This window comes from Brachycentrus maculatus, unplaced genomic scaffold (genome assembly GCF_059751285.1).
Source record: "Brachycentrus maculatus isolate JH-2025_06_01 unplaced genomic scaffold, ASM5975128v1 h1tg000043l, whole genome shotgun sequence".
NCBI lineage: Eukaryota > Metazoa > Arthropoda > Insecta > Trichoptera > Brachycentridae > Brachycentrus > Brachycentrus maculatus.
Window position 1 is genome coordinate 147,108 of NW_028280797.1, and position 21,902 is coordinate 169,009.

Genomic DNA, 21,902 nt, shown 5'->3' on the forward strand with positions numbered 1-21,902 from the left:
TATTACACAAAGTAAACGATGGAGAGTAACGATGGAGTGGTATAACACAATGTAAACGATGGAGAGTAACGATGGAGTGGTATTACACAAAGTAAACGTTGGAGAGTAACGATGGAGTGGTATTATACAAAGTAAACGATGGCGAGTAACGATGGAGTGGTATTACACAAAGTAAACGATGGAGAGCAACGATGGAGTAGTATTATACAAAGTAAACGATGAACTTTAAGTAGAGTGCTACATTTTGACATCTTAACATAGATGAAGAAGAATATGGAAGTCTGAGTATTTACAGGGCTCATTTATGACCTATCATAGGCTGGTTAAATAATCCCTTTACTTACGTGTAACATTCACCATTCTACCCATGATTGACTACCATGAATGATGAAAAATTTACATATTTTGCAACATATAAAATCTAGTTTTTTTTTCTTTTTGCGTTTTTATGACTTGGAACCTTGTCATTCTATCTCTGGCTGTGCTCAAACAAGAAGCGTATTTTCGTCCGTTTGTTTTTTGTGGTCAATGCATGGTTGTACGAAAATAGAGATATCCACTCTAGGCACGTGTAAGAGAAACATGTGTAGGCCAGGTCTCTTAGCCGCGGCTGATAAAGACGTCAGACGCGCCAATGTTTATATATTTAAATACATATTATTTACAACATTTTGAGTGTGTCCAAATACATGAAGAAGAATATGGAAGTCTGGGCATTTACGGGGCTGACGACCGTCATCGGCTGGTTTAAGTGATCACTTTACACACGTGTAACATTCACCAATTCTACCCATTATTGACAACCACACTACTCAAATTCTCGGAAGTTCTATATATATGTATATGAACCAATTTAGAAACCTTGTTCTTGAATCACTAGAACTCCACCAGAGATATCTAATGGTGAGATGAAAAGAAGCTTTTTATTGAGCAGAAACTCTTTGATTAGTATGTGAGGTCTGAATCCGGAACTATAATCACATACATGAGAAACGCCAGAAAATATCATTTTAATTTTTATTATTTTAGCTTATAATTTGACCAGTTAATTTATTTACAACATTTTGAGTGTGTCCGAATATTTGTTCACAAATCAAAAATGCCCAGACTTCCATATTCTTCTTCGTCTTTGATGACATGTCAAAAATTAATATAAAAAATAAATCCTATAATTGGAGATAAAAACAAGTATTTGGACACACTCAAAATGTTGTAAATAAAACTTAATTTAAAAATGCGTAGATACATACAATATTACCATCAAATGACTGCCGAATCAATTAAAAAATAACTTTAATATCCAATACATTATCTTAAACGCATGATTCGTTCTGAAACGCTTGCGTCAGACGGCCTATGTCGACGCAGCAAGGAGAACGGACCTTTAGGCACCGCTCAGACTGAAGACTCTATCCGACCGTATTACGACTGCTGTTTGAACTTCGGCTGACTTCGCTTGTCATTGTCTGGTTAGTCACACCTATGATCAATTGACCTGATTACTCCTTTGAGAACATTCATCATTCCAAACCATCTCATAAACTAAGCTAGAACACAAAATACCGAACCATCTTCTAGTGGAACGGAAGAAGTGTTGACGAGAAAAGGAACTCTCATAAGAGGTCGGCTGTCGAAACTTAAAACACAGTAAAGGACATTTTTACGTAGTAATACGTTTTTTGTATTTTTGGACTATGTAGAATCTACTTAGTCCAAAAATGCAAAAAAAACGTACTTACTACAAAAAAATGTCCCTTACTGTGTTTTGAGTTTGGACAGCCGAGGTGGTATCATACATCGCTAACTCCTTTCAACAGCGTCATAAATAAAAAAATCGTAAATTTTCAGTTGTGCATGTTTTCGGAATGCCCCGAAAATGTACTATATCCCAGCAAAAGCGGCATATTTTAAACTTAATATATACCTGCTACAGGGCAAAAAGTGTAGTTTTTACATTTTAAGGAAAGGTATTGTTTAATATTTTTTTTTTTAATATACTAATTATTTTTCAAATGGAGAACAAACCTTCAGATTTGGCCTAAAAAGATCTGTTGCACAGTAAAAAGTTCAATAAGTGGTTTGATATTTATTTTAAATACATTTCATTATATTCTTAAACTTTAAAAACGATCAGGTAACATTTATGGTAATTGATTTTTTTTGCTTAAACACTGTTTTTATATTGATAAAATAAGATTTTCTTAGAAATTAATAGACAGTTTAAAATAAAGAGTTATTGAAAGGTTAGGGTATTAAAAAAAATTAAAAATGTCTGATAAATTTGATTCCTCACTCACTCGTAAAAAAATTAAAACAAGAGGCCATTTCTTCAAAATGCAAAAACAAGACTTTCCGCCCTGTAGCGGGTAAATATTAAGTTAAAAATATGGCGCTTTTGCTGGGATATAGTACATTTTCTGGGCATACCGAAAACACGCACAACTGAAATTTTACGATTTTCGATATACTGTATGACGTTGTTGAAAGGAGTGAGCGACATGTGTTGGCAAAAAGCATTACTTTAAGTTACTTTAAGCTATAAACTCATTTATCTCAAAACTACTGTTTTTAACTTGCGGCTATTTGCCTTTGCACAATAGTCCATGTTTCTCACCATGTGAATAGTCTTTGCGCAAATTCTGACTTATTAATTTATCTTGTTTTTAAAATAAAGTGTAATTACGTCATTGTTGCACCAAATGAGCGATATAGATACAAGAAGTTTGAAAAATTAATATAATATAACTTACAGTTGATTAGTTTGTCATTCCGTCGGCAGTCGAAGGTCGAAGAAAAAGAAGAATATGAAAGAAGGGTTATCCAATTACTGAAAATAAAAAAAATAAACAGTTTAAGAAAAACGTAATACTTATTACATTTTATTTCAATTTTTAAATGAAACAAAAAAAACAAAAAAGGAGCATACTATCCAGGGTGAATTATTATTTTTACAACATTTTGAGTGTGTCCAAATACTTTTACGGGGCTGAAGACCGTCATAGGCTGGTTTATGCCCAGACTTTCATATTCTTCTTCATCTTTGATGAGATGTCAAAAAATAATATGAAAATAACTCCTGTAATTGGAGATAATCCAGATTTTGTGAACAAGTATTTGGACACACTCAAAATGTTGTAAATAAATTATCTGGTCAAATTATAGGCTTAAATAATAAAAATTAAAAAGGTATTTTCTGGCGTTTCTCATCTGTGTGATTATAATCCAGGATTCGGACCTCACATGCTAATATAAGAGTTTCTGCTTAGTAAAAAGCTTCTTTACATCTCACCAATAGATGTCTCTAGTGAAGTTCTAGTGATTCAAGAACAAGGTTTCTAAATTGGTTCATAAGTATATATGGAACTTCCAAGAATTTGAGTAGTGTGGTTGTCAATAATGGGTAAAATTGGTGAATGTTACACGTGTGTAAAGTGATAGCTTTAACCAGCCTACGACGGTCGTCAGCCCCGTAAAATGCCCAGACTTCCATAATCTTCTTCATCTTTGATGAGATGTCAAAAGATAATATTATTTTTATTTATTTGTATTTTTGGGTTGTTATTAATATACAAATAAAATAAATTCAATAGGCGAATGTAGTAAGGATCTATCGGATTTACTGGTGTCTTATTTAGAAAATACGACAAGACGAAGAAGATATATAATTAACTATGTGACTAATCTTGACTGATATAAGACATTGAATCCAATGTTTCCATTGTAATAAGAGTACCTAGATGGGATAGAAGTTTAAATATAAAACTGATCAAAACTGCTTATGTTGATTGAAAACAGTTGCGAAACTATCTTTGTTAGAAGTACCTACTTCTGCAAAACTGTCTACGTTTAATTTTATTTATTTATTTTTCAAAATATATTACATACATAAGTCATATATCGCTCACTCCTTTCAAAAACCTCATAAATCATAAAATTGATTTTACAGAAGGACGTTTTTAAAGTTTAATAATATAATACTAACTAACTAACCATCACGCCGCTTCCCCGCAGGGGTAGGCAGAGAGAATAGAGCGCCACACCACTCTGTCCTTGCAAACATTCTTCGCCTCTTCCACGTTCATGCATCTCCTCATACATACCCGCCGATTGTTACGACTCCTAACCTGACCACTTTCAAGTATTTGGCATACCTGGTCGTGCCATGTTTTTCTCGGTCTTCCTCTGATAATATAATACAATGTATTAAAAATAAATATCAAGCCACTTATTGAACTTTTTACTGTGCAACAGATCTTTTTAGGTAAAACCTGAAGGTTTTTTCTCCATTTGTAAAATATTTTGGATACCTATTTAAAAAAAATAAACAACAGCTTTTCTTCAAAATGCAAGAACAACACTTTCTGCCCTGTGGCGGGTATATATTAAGTTAAAAATATTCCTCTTTTGCTGGGATATAGTACATTTTCTGGGCATTCCGAAAACATGCACAACTGAAAATCGACGATTTTATTTATGACGTTCATGAAAGAAGAAAAATATAAAACAACATATTTTTTTCATATTTGTATTATTTATTCCTATTTTTTTTATCAACATTTATTTTTTTATTAAAACCTACATAAAAACTATAATAAATATGTGTTTTCTTTATTTTATTTATTGTTTCGGCATTATCTTTGTGGTAAGACATGTTACAATGATTAAAGAAAACACTTGTTTTTACTACTTGAGTTTTATTAAAGACTACATGTTTCAGAAGTTCAACTTCCATCATTCAGGTCTGTATAATAACTAAAATATAAAATATAAAATTGTTCTATAAATAAGGAGAGGGGAAAGTAAGGGTAACGTGTTTTCTTGAATATACACATACTATTACGTAAAAATTGGTAGATGTCCCTTTTGAGGACAAAAATATATGTTTTTTTTTTAAATTACCTAATGTCCAAGTGACTCTGAAATCTAGCTACGGCTTGTGCAACACCGTTTATCATGTCCCTACTCAGGCTTCACCTTTATAAGTTTCATAGCCTATGCCTACTCGTGAGTGGATTCACTCTTTATGTTTAAAGTTACCTACTATAATTTCATGTGATTCACTAGTGAAAATTCTTATAAATGATCAGTTTATCCTAGACTTATGCAATACGCAAATGAATGCCTCTTTTTATGTTAACTATAAGAATAAACATTTTAATCAGTTTTCTCAATTCATTGCATTTTTAACATCACATGATTTGTAATACGGCTACTCATAAAACAGGCAAGGAGAATTTTCTTAGGTGTTAGGGAAACGCCGGGTCGGCCCGCCATTTCGTGTTTTGACAGGTAGGCGCCGAGCGGCTAGATGAAATAAAAAAAACGTACGCACCGACGCAGCTAGAACACGTACCACGAACGCTCGCTAGGTCCCCACCACGAACGCGTGTACGCCCTTTGCTATTTCCAGTGGCCCTTCGTTACCCAAAGGCGTGGTCTCTCTCTATTGGACGACAATCTATGTCTAGCGCCGCCTATCAATTTTTTTTATAACTATTTTTCCCTATACGATGGCGACGACGAAACGTCAAACTGAAAAAAGCTATTTTAATATATTTAAATATATTATACAGGCTATGTGTCAGACTGTTCTACAGTAAAGTATTACTAGTAGTGGTAATACTATTCTTGCATTATCAAATAGTGTATTTGTTGCACGATGATCAGTTATGAAAAGAATACTAGAAGGTATATTCAAAGCGTTACTATCAATTTTTTATTTTTCCCTTTACGATGGCGTCGACGAAACGTGAAACTGAAAAAAGGAATTTTTATATTTAAAGCTTGAGTGTTTGATAATGTCTTAATAAGACGAAACTGGTCAGATATCAAATATGTTAGTAAAAGTAGAATTCAATCCAAAAACCGTATTTTATATATATATATATATATATATATATATATATATATATATATATATATATATATATATATATATATATATATATATATATATATATATTTATATATATTTATATATATATATATATATATATATATATATATATATATATATATATATATATATATAAATATATATATATATATATATATATATATATATATATATATATATATATATATATATATATATATATATTATATATATATATATATATATATATATATATATATATATATATATATATATATATATATATATATACGTGTGTAAAGTGATCACTTAAACCAGCCTATGACGGTCGTCATCTCCGTAAATGCCCAGACTTATTCTTCTTCATCTTTGATGAGATGTCAAAAAAAAAAAAAAAAAAAAAATATATATATATATATATATATATATATATATATATATATATATATATATATATATATGTATATATATATATATATATATATATATATATATATATATATATATATATAATATATATATATATATATATATATATATATATATGCATGATTAATATTATAATTGTTTACTTCACAGTTTAGTAAACCCGATGGTGGTAGCAATTTACGGAAATAACGGTATATATATCCCGAAATTATCCAAAATTATTATTGTTGGGAGTTTGCCGTTTTTGTAACCATACGCCTGATATTATGCGAACGCTTCGGGCGATCACTGACCTCATTTTCAACACCTCCACATTGTGTAACAGATCCTCCGTGGTACAATAATTGTGGAGAAAATTATACCGACTCTGTATTACCTACCATATATGAACACGCAGTACTTTTTTTCGACCGTTTGCGGTTATTCCCGCTAAATAAATTAAATAAATTAAATACCGCTATTTCTTAAAATCTACTGTGACACGTGTTTCCATGCATTCCGCATCATTTCTGGATAATGCTTATCTCAGCGTTATATCCTTTCCTTGTACCTATAACTATTGGACCATCGCCCATAGATTGTTTTCAATTCAATTCAATTTATTTATTTAAATTAATATGTACATTACAAACTATAATAATAAACCCTTATCCGCACCCCAATGGTGCACAGGGCACTGCTTTATATAAACGCAGTGTTATCTTGATCATTTACACATGAAGGAAAGGTGATCAGCCCTCCGCTTCAGGTACCAGTCCAGGGTAATATTGAATAAATATTACAGTGAGAAAATCACTTTTATTTATTTGACCCCCCCGATATTTTATTTTATTTTAATCCCCTTGGGAATCGAACCCGGGACCTCCAGAACGGTAGCCGAGCGTGCTGACCATTACACTACGGAGGCGGACACATATATATATATATATATATATATATATATATATATATATATATATATATATATATATATATATATATATATATATATATATATATATATATATATATATATATATATATATATTTATATATATATATATATATATATATATATATATATATATATATATATATATATATATATATATATATATATATATATATTTATATATATATATATATATATATATATATATATATATATATATATATATATATATATATATATATATATATATATATATATATATATATATATATATATATTAAACCAGGCAATCGCCATGGATCTACCTCGAAAGACATGTAGAGGAAGACCTCTTCAGGGTTTATGACTAAACATATATATGTTTAGTCATAAATTAAACCCTGAAGAGGGCAACAGGTTGTTGCCGAAACTAGTTGGTTTATAAAAATATGAGTGGATCAAAAAGCAAGTCTTTTTATTTCTCAAAATAATATCCCATATTCTTCTTCATCTATGTTGAGATGTCGAAAATGTTAAATGTTTCTTGGATTATTCCTCTTAAAAAAAATTGTTAATGCAGCGTCACTGTCTACTCTATAAAAAAATATATATATAAATATAGTGTAAATTATTAGGGGAGAGCGGGATGCATTGAATCAAGGGTAAAATGAAACAGGGGTGAATAGAAACTGGACGGTTTAAACATGTGTATATGTGTATATATATATATATATTTATATATTTACAATAATATTATAATGCTGGACGATGTATAACACCTACTCCAGGCAACTAGGCTGAAATGCGAATGCTTAGATGGTCAGCTGGAGTGTCCCTTAGAGACAAAATACAGAGTTCACGCATCCGTGGAAGCCTGGCTGTAACAGGCATCAATAGTAAGGTAGAGGAAAGGCAATTCGGATGGCATGGGCACATAGGACGCAGAGAACCTGATCATATTGGGAACCAGGCAATCGCCGTGGATTTTCCTCGAAAGACATCTATAGGAAGACCAAAGAATTCAGGGATGCTGCAGAAAGACAACATGATTCAAAGGCATGGCCTAGGTGACGTTGTCCATGACAGAAGGACCTACAACCTGAGGACGAGGAGAGCTGACCCCAACAGTCAACAAAGACAAAAAGTTGGGATGGAGCCAATAAGAAGATATATGGTATATATATTTATGGTAAATATATGGCTAATCTATGGCCACAAGGCCTACAACAAGATGAAGAAGACGAATATATGGTAAATTCAAGAAAGTCATGGTCACGTTTAAAATATTGTGTAGTATTATCAAATCAAACATCTGTTTAACGGTCTTCAGATCGTAGGTACTGGCACTTTTTTTATTAATTTAACATATAAATATAATATTTCGAGTGTGTACAAATAATTTTTCACAAGTTCTGGGTATGTCCACTTAGAAGTTTTTATATATCAAGATTTTTTTATATCTCAATGCCCAGACTTTAAAATTCTTATGTCGTTCATTATAAATATAGCGTTTACTCCTTTCAACAACGTCATATATCAAAAATCGTCAATTTTCAGTTGTGCATGTTTTAGGAATGCCCAGAAAATGTACTATATCCCAGCAAAAGCGGCATATTTTAAACTGAATATTTACCCGCTACAGGGCAGAAAGTGTTGTTTTTACATTTGGACGAAAATGTATCGTTTAATTATTTTTTTTAAATGTACTAAATATTTTTCAAATGAAGAAAAAACATTCAGATTTTACCTAAAAAGATCTGTTGCACAGTAAAAAGTTCAATAAATGGCTTGATATTTATTTTTAATACATGTTATATATTTTTAAACATTAAAACGATCTCATGAAAAATCAAGTTTTTTGATATATGACGTTGTTGAAAGGAGTGAGCGATGTGATAAACATTTTGTGTAGTTTTAAGTGTGTGGCAGTGACGGGTAGTATTGTTTGCGTGCTGTGGTAGTGATTGTCCTGACGAAGAGACGGGTACGTCTTAAAACCGGTAGACATAAAAATCTCGGTGAGTTGTTTTATACTAATATTACTAATATTTTTGTCAAAAATTATAAAGGTTTCATATTCTTCTTCATCTATGTTGAGATATCAATGCAGACCTTTATAAAAATAAATCAGGGTAGGTATAGTGAAAAAAATTCAGAATTTACGAATAATTATTTTAACGTACTAAAAACATTTTAAATATGTTTGTTCACATCATATTTTCGTCTAAACATTTATTTTAAAAGCAACATATGTCTTGGTCACGAGAAACCACAAATAAACAGCGGTTATCATTTATATATCTGGGTCAAAATACCTCATTTAGTTCTATAAAAATAACGAGGATATAATTGAATACACGTGGAGCCGATAAGCACAACCTAGTTCGGAGTAAGGTCCTTACAATTTACTGCCTATACCTTCGCCTTCGAAAAAACGTTATTTTTGTAAGTTGGCAATGAATGACGTCACAGAAACGATGGAGTATTTTAATGTTGGTGTCATTGCTAAACTGTTGGCGGCTCTGTTTGTTGATGTCTATGGTCCCCCCTCCCCTCATATTGGTATAACACAAATGGTAGTGTAGTGGTAAACAAACAATCCATACTACTATTATATTACAGCTCTATAAACCATATGACGTCATAAAACGTTCGATGACGGAAATCTGATGACGTATGCGAACGCACGTTTTTCGTTTTATTCTAATATCTAACGTTTAAACCTTCATATCTCCCTTAGTTCCCTACAGATTTCAATAAGAATGCTACCGATAGTCTTGTGATTTTTCATATTAATTTATTAGCCAATAATCCAGCATCCTGGTAAAGGCCTATTGAACGAACTAAGATAACGCGTGCGGAAGTAAACGCATCCGTATCTTCAGGATCTGTCCCCAGAGATGATGAAGATATGGTTTATATCGTAGTCATACAGGAAAAGTGACCAAGTGCATTGTTTTACAAAAACGTGATCGTTGACTATTTGATATCTTACTAGCTTAATATTGCCCTGAAAAAATCCCAATGGATTTTAAACTTGTAACTATAATATATTGACTTGGTAAAAATGACTAACTGCATTGATGTTCGAAATGCGATCCCTCGGACGAATGTGTGGCGAAACGATGTTTGATAGATGTTCGAATGATGAAATAAGGAAATAATGCAAGGTTGAGATAAGTATTATTGATAAAATTAAGAAAGGTGTGTTGAGATGGTTTGGACATGTGGAACGTGTGAGTGAGGAAAGAACGGTTAAACAAATTCATGAGGCGAATGTAGTTGGAAAAAGAAGCAGAGGAAGACCAAGGAAAACTTGGCACAATCAGGTATGTCAAATACTTGAAAGCGGTCGGGTAAGGAGGGGTAATAATCGTCGGGTATGTATGAGGAGATGCATGAATGTATGAGGCGAAGAATGTTTGCAAAGACAGAGTGGTGTGGTGTTCGATTTTCTCTGCCTACCCCTTCGGAGAAGCGGCGTGATGGTTAGTTAGTTAGCTAGTTAGCATCTATGTTTATTTTGTTGCCAAGCAAAAGTGACTTAAATGGCCCTCCTGAACATTTTACGTTTTGTTAGATGGTCACTTTCTCCTGAACGACTACGATTTGTTTATGTAGGTAAATTTGGACGTTTGCCAAGCGTCAAGTATCTCAGGCGACCAATGAAGAGGTATTTAGCAGCAGAATGTTGGCAAATTGTCACGAGTACGAACTGTAAACGTTTATCTGCATACCTTCATCAACGATACAGTTCGAGTAATTTAATTAAAACCTCAAGTACATTAATTTATTATTAGATTAAAACCAATATTTTTAGCTTTTCCACTTTTTTATTTGACCAGCGACCGGGTTTCGTCGTTACCGACATCATCAGACTGGTGTCGGTAACGACGAAACCCGGTCGCTGGTCAAATAAAAAAGTGGAAAAGCTAAAAATATTGGTTTTAATCTAATAATAAATTAAAAATGCAATTCCATCACGAAGTGTCAGTGGATAATATAAATCTATTACTCAAGTACATTATTTAAAAATAACTGTAAAAAAATCTCTCGCGTTGAATCGATGTAGGTAATAAGACCCAGAAGCGATGTGTATATATATGTATATATATATATATATATATATATATATATATATATATATATATATATATATATATATATATATATATATATATATATTTATATATATATATATATATTTATATATATATATATATATATATATATATATATATATATGTATATATATATATATATATATATATATATAAATTTATATATATTTATATATATATATATATTTATATATATATATATATATATATATATATATATATATATATATATAATATATATATATATATATATACATACCGGGGTGTGAGTAACAACACCAAGATGAAGCTTGTCAGGAGTTTGGTCCACTCCATTTTTCTCTATGCTGCTGAAACATGGACCATAAAAGCAGCAGAAAGGAGAAAAATTGATGCCTTCGAAATGTGGTGTTGGAGGCGCATGCTACAAATTCCATGGACAGCTAGACGCACCAATGAGTCCATTCGCCAGGAACTACGCTTGGATGGCTTGACTCTGGCCAATATCTGTACCCGACGGATTCTCCAGTTCTTTGGACACGTTGCGCGTGGCAACGAGGATAGCCTGGAACGACTAGTTGTGATCGGTAGCCTGGAGGGAAAGAGAGGGAGAGGAAGATACCCCACACGATGGACCGATCAAATTAAGGCAGCAGCAGGCACCTCAGTGGTTGGAGCGCTACGTGCAGCGCAGTCAAGGGATAACTGCAGAAGAGTCATTGCTTCTGCAAGGGTCACAGCCCTCAGCAATGAGGATTAAGACGGAGAAGAAGAATATATATATATATATATATATATATATATATATATATATATATATATATATATATATATATATATATATATATATATATATATATATATATATATATATATATATATATATATATATATATATATATATATATATGACGATGGAAGCTTAGCTTCAGAAACTTTTTATAGATAACCAGTCTCTCGTTTTTTCTATATTATTATATCTATTTTTCTTAAGTACTGTTCTTATCGCTTTATTTTGTATAATTTATAATTTATTTAAACTTCTTTCATTTGCTTAAAATTAAATTGTCGAGCAGTAATCTAATTTCTAAAGGAAACCTTCAATTAAAAATTAGGAAATAATTATAAATTATATGCATAGGTACAATAAAATGTATTTCATTATTCCAATAGGACAAAATTGCGCAGTAAATATGAATAATGTAACAATTTACCCCACATATGATAATAATATTAGAAATAAGCAGATCATATATCGCTCACTCCTTTGAACAACGTCATATATCAAAAAACTCGATTTTCAGGAGATCATTTTTAAAGTTAAAAAATATAATACAATGTATTAAAAATAAATATCAAGCCACTTATTGAACTTTTTACTGTACAACAGATCTTTTTAGGTAAAACCTGAAGATTTTTTCTCCATTTGAAAAATATTTTGTATTTTTTTCTTAAATTATTAAACATTACCTTTTCTTCAAAATACAAAAACAACACTTTCTGCCCTGTAATAATAAACCCTTATCTGCACCCAATGGTGCATAGGGCACTGCATCATATAAACGCAGTGTTATCTTGATCGTTTACACATGAAGGAAAGGTGATCAGCCCTCCGCTTCAGGTAACAGTCCAGGGTAATATTGAATAAATATTACAGTGAAAAAAAATCACTTTATTTATTTTACCCCCTTGGGAATAGAACCCGGGACCTCCAGAACGGTAGCCGAGCGTGCTGACCATTACACTACGGAGGCGGACGAAAAGCCTTGTAGCGGGTAAATATTAAGTTTAAAATATGCTACTTTTGCAGGGATATAGTACATTTTCTGGGCATTCCGAAAACATGCACAACTGAAAAATTACGATCTTTGATATATGACGTTGTTGAAAGGAGTGAGCGTTATGCGTAAATATCCTGGCATACTGGGTACAATGGTGTTACATCCTTTGCAAACGTAACGAGCTTTCCTCCTACAGTCGCTCAAGGGGGCATACAAATCAAGCAAATCCACAAGTCATTTGGAGACAAATTTGTAAGATGAGTACTTTTTAAAGAATTTTACTATTTTTAGATCTGAAAATTGGTTGATAAAACACGTTTTAATCTAGATTTAATTAGGAATTGGTGAATGATCAAGAGTTAATTTTATGAAAATTGTAAAATGTTTATATTCTTAATTTTTCTCTCTTTTTTGTGTGTATATTAAGATTAAAATGGTTAAAACAAAATAAAATGTATTCAAAAAGAATTCCACCGACAAGACACACAAGGTGGTTTGGTAGGTCCTAACAAAATATATTTTTTTAAATATGTTTAAAATTGTGATGTAAATAAATGTATACAATTTATGTTAGTAAAAAAATTAAAAACTTAGTAAATACTACTTTTTTCTATTCTAGAGATAGTGGTATTTACCAAGTAAAATTCAAATAAAAAATGGATTGATATTATCACAAAATGGCTACTTTTTTAGATTTCAGCATGACATATCGCTCACTCCTTTCAAGAACGTCATAAATCAAAAATCGTCAATTTCAAATTGTGCATGTTTACGAAATGCCGGAAAAATTTTCGGAAAATGTACTATATCCCAGCAAAAGAGGCATATTTTTAACTTGATATTTACCCGCTACAGGGCAGAAGTGTTGTTTTTGCATTTTGAAGAAAAGGTATAAATATTTTTCAAATGGAGAAAGAACCTTCAGGTTTTACCTAAAAAGAACTGTTGCACAGTAAAAAGTTCAATAAATGGCTTGATATTTATTTTTAATACATTGTATTTTATTATTAAACTTTAAAAATGTTCTCCTGAAAAATCAAGTTTTTTTATTTATGACGTTCTTGAAAGGAGTGAGCGATATCTAATATCTAATGTCTTAAACAAAGCAAACTAAGAAAGGTGTGTTGAGATCGTTTAGGCATGTGGAACGAATGAGTGAATGAAGAACGCTAAGAAAATATGAGACGAATTAGTTGAAAATAGAAACCGAAGAAAACTGACCAATACTTGGCATGGTCAAGTAGTTGGGCGTAGACAAGTAAGGAGTCGGAATAATCGGCGGGTATGTATAAGAGACGCATGAATGTAAAAGAGGCGAAGAATATTGGCAAATATAGAGAGATGTGACGTTTTATCCTTTTTGCCTACCCTTACGGCCAATCTGAATGATGGGTACTTATTTTTTTACATCTCAACATAGATGAAGAAGAGTATGGAAGTATATGTCAAAAAATAATAAGATAAATAACTCCTATAATTGGGGATAATCCGGATTTGTGAACAAGTATTTTGACACACTCAAAATGCTGTTGATGGGTAGTTAGTCATCTAGTAAGTTTAAAATAAAAATTATTTGTCTAGTAATTATCGATTCCCAGGGGGGGTCAAATAAATATAAGTGATTTTTTCACTCTAATATTTATTTCATTATAACATGGACTGGTACCTGAAGCGGAGGGCTGATCACCTTTCCTTCGTGTGTAAACGATCAAGATAACACTGCGTTTATATGATACAGTGCCCTATGCACCATTGGATAAGGGTGCGGATAAGGGTTTTATTATTTATTTTTTTTTAATATCGATGGTTCAAAAATGTAATTTAAAATCTGCCCGACGCTATTTTATATTTCTCGTAATTAATATATATTTCATTGATTTTTAATTTAAATTATAAAGCTCAAATTAAATTAAAGTAGGTACTTTTTCAATATCCATAGACAATATCGCAACGTGGCTATTTCTTTTTGCACTCAAATAGCCTACGAACTTTATATGAAGAAACAAAGATTTTCCAGACAAAAATGGCGGATGACAGGCGTTACCTGGGAAAGCAACATTGGTATTTATCGACTCGTCCGTTGCACTAGACGAGATAGAGTCGTATTCCGTTGCGCTAAGGTTATAAGGGGTATCTAGATTACAGTGAAATCGAAGAAAATATATGTATACGTAGGATTTTATCAAGAGTCAATTGTATTATAAGATATTTATATTTTTTGGTATATTTCAAACCCATAATGGTTAAGTTTGGATTTATATTTGAAAATTATTTTTAACAAATTAAACACTTGCAATAAACCAGTTACTTAATTAGTTTTATTTGTATTTTACACGACTAGTTTCGAAAACTTACAGATGTTTAAATCTTTTTACAGTTATTTTTTGTTATGTTTTTTTTTTGTAAATATAAATCAGAGGTAAAATAAATATGAACATAAATATGTAAAACATAAAATAAATATGAATTAGCTTTATTTTTATCAATGTTACTATTTTTTTACTATACACTTTTTTAAATGTAAAGCTGTACAATTCCTGAAATAATAAAAAAAAATCAGAGGTAAAATAAATATGAACGAACAGTGAAGGTGAAAATTAAAACTAACGACCATAAAATATTTAGGGATATATATATATATATATATATATATATATATATATATATATATATATATATATATATATATATATATATATATATATATATATATATATATATATATATATATATATATATATATATATATATATATAGAGGTTAATAGGCTAATAAATATAGGGGGGGAGGTTAAAGAATAAGATTTTTTGTAAAAGGAAACATAGATAATAATGGTGACGTATTTTGAAACAGTATATAATTAATTAACGTTTTATCTGAATTAATTTTTTTATGTATTTCTAAATTAATATTACATTAATTTTTTTTTAAATCAACATGTAATTCCACAAAGTTAATGCCGAATCAATAAATAATATATTTGAAAGTATCCCATATACAGCGATCTTTATTGTACATCTCGAAAAAATGCAAATATAATCAAGTCGCCTAGTATATTTTTTATTATTTTTTTTTAAATATTGTTTTATCGTATTCAGAAAAACGTATACTTATTATCTATGAATATATAACAGAAACACATGGCTATATTTTTAAGCTGTTTCTAGAAAATCTAAAAAGATATTATTTTTACATTCCATTTGTGACTTGTAAAATCATTTTATACTTTTATTTGTGTCTTGTAGCCTTAATCATTTGTCCCAAAACGAGTAATAAAAATTGTAAATGTAATATGTTTTTTTTGTATTTATATTACAGACATACATATGTAGCTTATTTTTACAATGATTAAAGAAAACACTTGGTTTTTTACCACTTGAGTTTTATTATAGACTACATGTTTCAGAAGTTAAACTTCCATCATTCAGGTCTGTATAATAATTACTATACAGACTGTATAATAATTATTATACGGTATGTATAATAGTTATTATACAGACCTGAATGATGGAAGTTTAACTTCTGAAACATGTAGTCTATAATAAAACTCAAGTGGTAAAAAACCAAGTGTTTTCTTTAATCATTGTAACATGTCTTACCACAAAGTTAATGCCGAAACAATAAATAAAATAGCTTATTTTTAGCGGTCTCCAAAAAATCTAAAATATTTTGTTTTTACTTTCTTATTTGTATTTCAGTCTTATTAACCTTTTTGCTTCGTCCCAAAATGAGTAAGTAATAAAAATTACTGATTGGGAATATTACGTGATTTTTTTAATCTTATACATTTTTAAAATAAATAAAATTGCGAATAGATATGTATATTTATATTTTAAATGTTAAAATCAAACACACTGATTTTTTGTCAACTGAGCTGTATTTTATTGTTAAACAAATATTTTGTGACAATTGTTTCACCTGGTTATGACATTTTCAAACGTATTTTTTAACAAAAAAATAATACTTAGTAGACTCAAATAATTAATGTTTTATTTCAACATTTAATATGTAAATTAAAATGGAGTTCTACAAATTAAACGCGAAATCTTAAATAAGCTATTTATATGTCCGTATATATATATATAGCTTATTTATTATAGGCTCCGTAATGTAATGGTCAGCACGCTCGGCTACCCTTCCACAGGTTCCGGGTTCGATTCCCTTGGGAATCAAATAAATATAAGTGATATTTTCACTCTAATATTTATTCAATATTACCCTGGACTGGTACCTGAATCGGAGGGCTGATCACCTTTCCTTCATGTGTTCACGATCAAGATAACACTCTGTTTATATGATGTAGTGCCCTATGCACCATTCGGTGCGGATAAGGGTTAGAAGAAGAAAATCTGAATTATTTTTTTTACTTTCTTATTTGTGTTTCAGTCTTGTTAACCTTAATTCTTTGTCCCATAATGAGTAAGGGAAATTACTTATGTGGAATATTATATATGTGACTTATATATGTAATATATTTTTTAATCCGAATAGTTATTTACATGTCTTAGCTCAGAAGTCTGGGTTTTCAAAAACAATATGAAGCTATAAAAAATAATACAAAATAAACTAGTTACATCCAGACAACAGTTACTGCCTTTCCGCTTAGTACGCCAGTACGTACTCGTATCTTGTATCTATGCGGTGCATTTCCTCCAGGCGGCAGCCATTTTGAAACCATTTCACAAAGCGACAGAACACGGAACGAAATTTGAAAAAAGGAGTTACGCGAACAAGATTGCCAGAATTGAAAATATATTGCGAAAAGAATGGATGCGTAGGTACTTTTTTAAATAAATATTAAAAATATGTATTGAAAAATGTTATTAAGGTCACCTCTCGGTAAAAATAGCTGACCCAAAGATAATTTTAATCTCGTTAACGTGTGTTCGAACACGAATATGCAGAAAAATGATAAAAGAAAATAAATTGAATCATAAATATATATTACCTTTTTGCTGTTGTAACTGGGTGGACTCCATTTTGAATCAACTACCATAGTAACAGTCTAGGCTTGCAGTATTTATTAGTTGAAATGAAAAATACTTTGAAATAATCGGCCATTTTTTTCAAAGTTATGTAATCATTAAATAACTCGATTTTAATGCTATCTTCAAGAAAAATTGTAATTTTAAATTTTAAATTCACTTTTGTTTTATACGTGCACAAATACCACACTGGACTGTCTTTATAGTCGATGAAGAAAAATCTTTTCCGCACTTAAAAAGGCGACAGACATGTTTTTTTTAAATATTTTAAAGTCAGATTTTTAGTTTAAAAAAAACATATGAATGTTTCCTAATTCTTTAAGTATTATTTTTTATTTAAATTAAAGATTAATTATTATAGATATTTCTGCAGTTATTTAAACATGTACAGGGCGGCGTCCTTACACAATGTCCACTTTTATATTATGAAGGAAAAAGTCACATTTTCGTCAAAAGTCATTTTTCGCGTACACAAAAATTTTAATTAGATTTTCCACTAAGAAAATAATTAATTTATATCGTACTTACGCACATTTTAAAAGGATTATCGCACTTTGAACGCAGCTGGAAAAATCCGTAAAGCGTTCATCCGACGCTCGGAGCTAGACAGTTTTCTGAACGCGCTTCTTAAATTCTTCGGTTTTAATTCAAATTCGAACGCCCAAACGTCAGATGGAACGATTTTTGAATTTGAAAAGGTTCCATATTTAATTTTTTTATTTTATTTTATGACCGTCGAGTTGGGAATGCTGCCGGCCGGGCGTTTGTGGCAGTACTGACCTATCCCAAGAAGATGGTGCGGTGCGCGCGCAGTGGTGTACGCGGCCAGTGGTATTGGTGCCCCCCACTACTTGTGTAAGTGCAGCGACCAGTGGCGTGCTCACAGATAAGGACAGCGTCGCATAAGTTATCAATTGATTTTTTGTAAAGGCGTTGCCCGCACTTTGCCCTAGACAATTTCAGACCAAGCATTCGTTGAAGCGCACCTTTATTTTCTGTAAACTCAGGTAATATTTTACGAAATTTAACTAAAGCCAGATGGCCAGAAGGCCAGAAATCACGAAAAACTTTAATAAACATGGTTTAAAAATAAAAATAAATTGAGAAAATAATAGAAAAACTCTTACAACATTTTGAGTGTGTCCAAATACTTGTTCAATAAATCTGGATTATCTCCAATTACAGGAGTTATTTTCATATTATTAAAAATATGAAAATAACTCCTGTAATTGGAGATAATCCAGATTTTGTGACACACTCAAAATGTTGTATATAAATTATCTGGTCAAATTATAAGCTTATATAATAAAAATGAAAATGATATTTTCTAGCGTTTCTCATGTGTGTTATTATAATCCAGGATTCGGACCTCACATACTAATAAAAGAGTTTCTGCTAATTGAAAAGCTTCTTTTCATCTCACCAATAGATGTCTCTAGTGAAGTTCTAGTGATTCAAGAACAATGTTTCAAAATTGGTTGATATACGAGTAGTATTTAGAACTTCCAAGAATTTGAGTAGTGTGGTTGTCAATAATGGGTATAATTGGTAAATGTTACACGTGTGTAAAGTGATTACTTAAACCAGCCTATGACGGTCGTCAGCCCCGTAAATGCCCAGACTCTATATTCTTCTTCATCTTTGATGAGATGTCAAAATATAATAGAAAAACTCTCATTGTTATATTATTTCTTAAATCCGCCCGCCTCCGTGGTGCAATGGCTAGCGTGTTAAGCCACCGTGTTGAAGGTCCCGAAATCGATTCCCAGGGGTGGTGAAGATAAATATTAGTGATTTTATACTGTAATATTTTTTTTAAATATTACCCTGGACTTGTCCCTGAAGCGCAGGACCTTGCCTTCATGTACGTAACGATCAAGATAAATCTGCGTCAATACGATGCAGTGCCCTCTGCACCATTGGGTGCGGATAAGGGTTAGAAGTTCTGAGAGGGGGACATTGGAGTAAAACCCATTTTTGTTTTTTTTGTTACTTCATTATTTGTGTTCCAGTCTCGTTAACCTTAATCCCATGTCCCAAAATGAGAAATAGAAATTACTCATCGGGAATATTTTATGTATATTTGATTTATGTATGTAATATGTTTTGAAAAATTAAATAAATAAATAAAAATAAATATTCAATTCAATTCAAACCCTTATCCGCACCCCAATGGTGCATAGGGCACTGCATAATATAAACATACATTTTTAAACCCTTATACGATTTTGAGACTCTGTTTTTTTTATTAAAAATGAAGAGAATATAAACATTTTTATGAAATGACTTACATGACTACACTGATATAATTCATTCCAACCCTTTTCCACACCCTAATGGTGCATAGGGCACTGCATAATATAAACATACATTTTTAAACCCTTTTACGATTTTGAGGCCCTGTTTTTTTAATAAAAAATAAAGAGAATATAAACATTTTTATGAAATGACTTACATGACTACACTGATATAATTCAATTCAAACCCTTATCCGTACCCCAATGGTGCATAGGGCACTGCATTATAAACACAGTGTTATCTTGATCGTTAACACACGAAGGAAAGGTGATCAGCCCTCCGCTTCAGGTACCAGTCCAGGATCATATAGAATAAATATTAGAGTGAAAAATCACTTTTATTTATTTGATCCCTCCGGGAATCGAACCCAGGACCAATAAATAAATAATATAACAATACGTAAAAATTTAAATTCTGATAAAACGTTGGTTAATAATATTCTGTTTCAAAAAACGTCACTATTATTATCTATGTTTCCTTTATTTATTACCTATATTTATTACCCTATATACCTCCTATATATACCCCTTAATATTTTTTGCTCGTTAGTTTTAATTTTCACCTGTAGATGAAAACATCTGTTAGTTTTCGAAACTAGTCGTGTATAATAAAATAAAACTCGTTAAGTGGTTTATTACAAGTAATTATTTTATTAAAAAACGATAAAAATAAATCAAATAATTCCACATATAGCTCACTTCTTTCAAGAACGTCATAAATAAAAAAAACTTGATATTTCAGGAGAACGTTTTTAAAGTTTAAAAATACAACATATTGTATTAAAAATAAATATCAAGCCACTTATTGAACTTTTTCCTGTGCAACAGATCTTTTTACGTAAAACCTGAAGGTTTTTTCTCCATTTGAAAAATATTAAGTATATTTAAAAAAATAATTAAACTATACCCTTTCTTCAAAATGTTAAAACAACACTTTCTGCACTGTAAATTATATCAAATACGATACAGGTGAATATTACGAATAGGACAAATAAATGAGATATCGCTCATTACTTTCAACAACGTCATATATCAAAAATCGTAAATTTTCAGTTGCGGAAAGTTTTCGGAATGCCCAGAAAATGCACTATATCCCGGTTAAACCGGCTTATTTTTAACTTAATATTTACCCGCTACAGGGCAGAAAGTGTTGTTTTTGCATTTTAAGAAAAGGTTTTGTTTATTTTTTTTTAAATGTACTATATATTTCTCAAATGGAGAGAAAACATTCAGGTTTTACCTAAAAAGATCTGTTGCACAGTAAAAAGTTCAATAAGTGGCTTGATATTTATTTTTAATACATTGTATTATATTTTTAAAATTTAAAAAACGATCTCCGGAAAAATCAAGTTTTTTGAAATATCACATTATTTAATATATTATTAGATAAATAAATAATAATAATAAAACCCTTATCCGCACCCCAATGGTGCATAGGGCACTGCGTCATATAAACGCAGTGTTATCTTGATCGTTTACACATGAAGGAAAGGTGATCAGCCCTCCGCTTCAAGTACCAGTCCAG

The 21,902-nt window shown here is 30.8% G+C and overlaps 1 long non-coding RNA gene across 5 annotated transcripts in view; it reads right to left on the bottom strand.

The window, feature by feature from the left end:
- Positions 1–21,902, bottom strand: part of LOC148312311 (uncharacterized) — a 122,719-nt gene that overhangs the window by 75,137 nt on the left and 25,680 nt on the right. For 3 of the 5 annotated variants that reach the window (XR_015839250.1, XR_015839251.1, XR_015839253.1), the window contains exon 2: positions 2,751–2,827. The exons of the other annotated variants lie outside the window; for them this stretch is intronic. This is a non-coding gene — a long non-coding RNA (uncharacterized LOC148312311). The remainder of the gene's footprint in view (positions 1–2,750; positions 2,828–21,902) is intronic. 5 annotated transcript variants of the gene reach the window in all.